The 5,799-nt window shown below is 37.7% G+C and overlaps 1 pseudogene; it reads left to right on the forward strand.

The window, feature by feature from the left end:
• Window positions 1-1,638: 1,638 nt before the first annotated feature.
• LOC149172368 (leucine-rich repeat receptor-like serine/threonine-protein kinase BAM1) lies at window positions 1,639-4,738 on the forward strand (annotated as a pseudogene).
• Window positions 4,739-5,799: the final 1,061 nt, after the last annotated feature.

Raw genomic sequence — 5,799 nt, forward strand, 5'->3', positions numbered from 1 at the left:
TAATTAAAAAATTAAAATTAAAAAATATATATAAATTATAATAATTTAAAACAAAAACTCTAAAAATCAATATTCATCCATCACAGAAATCTAAATTCTATTATTATTTTATTTTAATCAAAATTTCAATTTATCTGTATTTTTATTATAAAAAAATATTATAAAACTATTTTATTTTAATCAAAATTTCAATTTATTTGTACTTTTTATATAAAAATCAAAATTTCAGTGTATCTGTATTTTTATTATAAAAAATATTATAAAATTATTTTATTTTAATCAAAATTTCAATTTATTTGTATTTTTTATATAAAAATGTTATAAAAATATTTTATTTTTAATCAGAATTTCAATTTATTTGTATTCTCATTAAAAAAATATTAAAAAAATATTTTATTTTAATCAGAATTTCAATTTATTTGCATTCTTATTATTAGAAACTATTATAAAATGAAAAATTAGGAAGAAAGATTAAACTCCATCCCTTTTTAATTTTTTTAACTGAAACAGTCAAAATGGAGATAGAAGATTAAGAAATTCAAAAGTTGAATTCCATTGTTTGAATTGGCCGACAATCTACGGTTCATACCAAGACTAACGGTTGACTTGTGTTATTTCTAAGTCTACTGTGCCTTCTTTTGTTTATGTTAAATAGGTCAGTGGCATTTTAAAAATATATTGCTCTGCATCTCACAGAGTATCAAAAATCCGTGTTTAATTGCAATATGAGGTTGCAAAATCTTTCCGTTCTCTTGCCTCTTTTCAGCCTCGCCCTGTTTCTACACCCATCATCATCTGCCCTCCGCAATTCATCAATCCATGGAGATGCCAATGCGCTCATTTCAATGAAAGCAGCCCTCCCTCTTCATTACATGTTATATACCTGGAGCGTCTATAATAAAAGCCACCATTGTTCATGGACTGGCGTCCATTGTGATCTCATGGGTCGAGTGGTGGCTCTAGATCTCTCTTCAATGGGTATTGCAGGCCCATTCCCCACTCAGGTCACAAATTTGTCATCGCTCCGATTGCTCGACCTCTCCAATAACAGCCTCAGTGGAAGTCTTCCCTCAAACATATCAAAATTGAGGAATCTTAAGGTGTTCGACCTCTCCCATAACAGCCTCAGTGGAAGCCTCCCCTCCAATCTATCAAACTTGAGGAATCTAAAGGTGTTCGACCTCTCCCATAACAGCCTCAGTGGAAGCCTCCCCTCCAATCTATCAAACTTGAGGAATCTAAAGGTGTTCGACCTCTCCCATAACAGCCTCAGTGGAAGCCTCCCCTCCAATCTATCAAACTTGAGGAATCTTAAGGTGTTCGACCTCTCCTATAACAACCTCAGTGGAAGCCTCCCCTCCAATCTATCAAACTTGAGGAATCTAAAGGTGTTCGATGTGTCCAATAACAGCCTCAGTGGAATCCTCCCCTCCAATATATCAAACTTGAGGAATCTAAAGGTGTTCGATGTGTCCGATAACAGCCTCACTGGATGTCTTCCCTCAAACATATCAAAATTGAGGAACCTTGAGGTCCTCGACGTCTCATACAACACTTTGTCAGGGGCGTTGCCACTGGATTTGGCCTATCTCCTGAAACTCAATCATCTTGATCTCGGATTTAATGGCTTCTCGGGCAGCATTCCTGGTGAGTATGGGAACCTAAAAAGTGTGGAATATCTTTCAATGGCTGCAAACAATTTGATTGGAAAAATACCCGGAGAGCTTGGAAAACTGGGGTATTTGAAAACACTTAATTTGTGGAGAAATTTATTCGATGGTGGGATTCCTCCTGAGATAGGAAATTTGAGCAACCTTGTAGAACTCGATCTGTCCGATTGTCGCCTCACAGGCCCTATCCCTCCTCAACTGGGCCAGCTTGTGACCTTAGAAATCCTGTATCTATATAATAACCATTTCTCTGGTGAAATACCCGTGGAACTCGCGGAGCTAAAAGAGTTGAGGGTTTTGGACCTGTCCCATAATATACTACAGGGCAGGATTCCATACATTGATCTCAGCTCAAACAAGTTTTCTGGTATGATTCCTAGGGAGATAAGCGACTTCAGTGCTCTGACATACATTGATCTCAGCTCAAACAAGCTTTCTGGTATGATTCCTAGGGAGATAAGCGACCTCAGTGCTCTGACACACATTGATCTCAGCTCAAACAAGCTTTCTGGTATGATTCCCAGGGAAATTGGTAACTGTGTTAATCTGACAGAAATTGATCTTAGCCAGAAAGAATTCAGCGGTCCCATCCCACTGGAAATCATAAGGATGCCCAATCTAATCTCTTTAACACTATCGGGAAACGGATTGTCTGGGGAAGTTCCTTTAGACATTGGGGGTCTGAGCCAAATTGAAATTGTCGACTTCAGCAAAAACAGACTTTCTGGTAAGATTCCCAAATATATTGGTAACTTTATTTATCTGATACAAATTGATTTTAGTCAGAACGAATTCAGCGGTCCCCTCCCAGTGGAAATCACCAGGATAAGCAATCTCCGCTCTCTAAATCTATCGAGAAATCACTTCAACGAGAGCATTCCCAAAGAATTCGACGGAATGATGACCTACGCGGAATTCTCATACAATAACTTCTCCGCGGATTTCTCATACAATAACTTCTCCGGTGATGTCCCAGAGGGTTTGTATTATTTAAATGCAACCTCTTTTGTAGGGAACCCCTACTTATGCGGAGAACAGTTGGGCAACTGTAATTCTAGTGTCCGAACACACATCAAGCTGGAACTTCTCTTGCCTCTCTTAACGCTTGGAATTCTCTTCTCCTGTTCGCTGGTGTTGGCAATTCGAGCAGTCGCAATTAAGAAGAAGAAGAAAGATAGCGAGGGCAGGCCATGGAAGATGACGGCCTTCCAAACACTCAGCTTTGGAATCGATGACGTGGTGGAATGCATTAAAGAAGAGAATGTCATCGGCCAAGGAGGAGAGGGTGTTGTGTATAAAGGAATCATGCCCAATGGGGAAGTAGTTGCAGTGAAAAAACTTACGCGGATAGGCTCTTCAAATGCTCATGGCTTCTCTGCAGAGATCAAAACTCTGGGCAGAATCCGCCATCGACATGTTGTTAGATTGCTGGCGTTTTGCTTCAACCATGACACCAATCTTTTGGTGTATGAGTACATGCCGAACGGAAGCCTGGCGAAGTTGCTTCATGGAAACAATGCCACGCCTCTGGATTGGAAACACCAGATACAAAATTGCAGTGGAAACTGCGCAGGGGTTGAGCTATCTTCATCACGATTGTCGCCTGGCCATCCTTCATCGCGACGTGAAGTCCGGCAATATTCTCTTGGACTCCAACTTTCAAGCTCGTGTTGCAGATTTCGGCCTAGCCAAACTCTTGCATCTATCTGGTACGTCGGAATATATGTCTTCAGTTGCAGGGACCTTTGGCTACATAGCTCCAGGTAAGTGGTTGTTTCATCTTTAAATTTTGAAAACGACGATTTCTAATTTTAGTGGAGGGTCGCCTGAAAGTTTAACTGAGCTGCTAGCTTTCCGAAATTCTATGGTCTGTTATTGAAGTCCATCCATCCTCTGTTATTGCCAATTATAAACATAGCATGCTGAGGCAGAGCAGCGCTGCATTATAAATAAAAGCAATTGTATAGAAGTCAAAAGTGCTTCATAGTACGCGTATTGCTTATTTTACGGTGGTTTTGCCACTGGCCTTTGCTGTAGCATACCATTTAAGATTGGATGTTGAATTTACAGAGTATGCATACACCATGAAAGTGGACGAGAAGAGTGATGTATACAGCTTTGGAGTGGTTCTGCTTGAGCTCATCACTGGCAAAAAGGCGGTGGGTGAAAGCGAATTTGAAGAGGATATGAACATCACAGGGTGGGTGAAGAAGATGACCAATTGGAACAGAGAAGAAGTTATGAAGATTATTGATCCCAGAGTTATCAACGTCCCAGTGGAGGAAGCCCTGCATATATTCTTAGTAGCTCTGCTCTGTATACAAGAGCAGAGTGCCCGAAGACCTACTATGCGCCATGTAGTAGTAATGCTCACATACTTCAGTCCCAGGCAATAAATTTCATGATTCACATTTGACCGCGGGATATGATTGGAATAAGGCATTCTCATCCTCAGCCGGGCAGTTCAGGGTTGATTGGATGTGTATCTTGATGAAGGGTAGCTATCTTGACTGAAGATCCATATCCATCTGCTCTCTTAGCATCTATGTGCAGGAGCTTACAACCGAGGCATCTGAATCGGTGTTGCATTGAGTTTCCTCTGTTTTCTGTTTTTCTTTCTGAATTGCTTACAGATTCGTCATTCTCCAATTCAACACTTCTTTTTTTTTGGAGTGTTGGCACATTCAGGGCAGGTCAAATCCCCTTTCATCGATTACTCTCCGATAGAGAAACTTCGAGGATTTCCAGTAGGTTTGAGATCTGCCCCTTTATTCCTTTGAATGGTGGATCTTCCTAAACCTCTTCCTTTGTAGGGTAGATTTTCCTAAACTCGACCTCTCAGAATATCAGAACCTGAAGACAATGGCCGTAGTCCATAGGTAGTCTAGGAGCTGAGGACAAACCTCCTCTAACACCCTGTAACACAGTTACATGGTTTTTATTACTAAATGTTTATTTGGGTTCATTTTGTCCACTCCATTCATATTTGCATAGACAGTTGTAAATCAAGTACCACGAATTTTAAATCCTTGCAGTTCAAGTTTTGAGCGAGTCATGCATAGCTTTTGGTTGAGGACCATGGGAAGGTGTTAACTTTTTAACACAGTAGTATAGAAGACGACCCAAAAAAAAATTAAATTAATCAGTCTTATATTATATAAGAAGATACATTCCTTTTTATCTGCAAATGAATTTCTGCAAGAATTCTATGGTTTAAAAAGCAAATCTTCATTTATTTTGTTCACATCATTTCGATGATGAAAACAATTCTAAATCAAGACACGAGTGATGGAAACATGATTTTATTACAGATTTTTAAGCATAGCAAGGATCAAAGGTGTTAACTACTAAGAGAGGATTCAACATTACGGGTCTTATATTAATATTTTGATTTTAACACGTTTGAATTGAGTTGTCAATTAACAATATTTTATTTACATATCAATTATTTTCAATTAATAGTGTCAAAATTAGTATTAAGTAATATTTTGAGTTTTAACACGGTCTGACTTGAGATTTTAAGTAACAATGCTTTATTTGAATTTGCAACAAAATATCGCTGAAATTGAAACATTTTAGATAATGAGTATTTCTATATTTATATACTTTCACAAGACCATAGAATTGTGAATCATCATGGTTGTAGATTTGGAAAACTTAACAAAATTATTCTTTCATAATGGATTATTATATAATTTGTTATTTATTTTGTTAATTTTTGAATAAAATGATTTGAGGAATTGGTTTGCAGGACCCAATTTAATTTTTCTATTTTTCTTTTCCTAAGTGAACGCATAATTTATTAGCCAAATTATTAATATAATTAAACTCGGGAAAATGATTTGAAGCATTCGTTATAGTTAGTGCCTCAAGATGTGCTACACAATAAACGCTTAATAAATGAGACATTTTTCAAATGAAATTAGAAGCCATGAGACATTTTCCAAATCAAATTAGAGGCCAAACCTTTATGAATACTTCTCATAGATGAAGATCCATCTAACCAAATCCTACCATTTTATATTTTGATAAATTCATCACTGATAATAATCCCCAAGAAATTACACAATGATCGTGTAGTGCTATCCTTGATTTTCAAAAAACCAAAATTTTGTTGCACTTGGGCATC

The sequence above is a fragment of the Pinus tabuliformis genome, chromosome 4_2 (assembly GCF_031772625.1).
Source record: "Pinus tabuliformis cultivar Carrire ecotype Pingquan chromosome 4_2, CPIR1, whole genome shotgun sequence".
Taxonomy (NCBI): Eukaryota; Viridiplantae; Streptophyta; class Pinopsida; order Pinales; family Pinaceae; genus Pinus; species Pinus tabuliformis.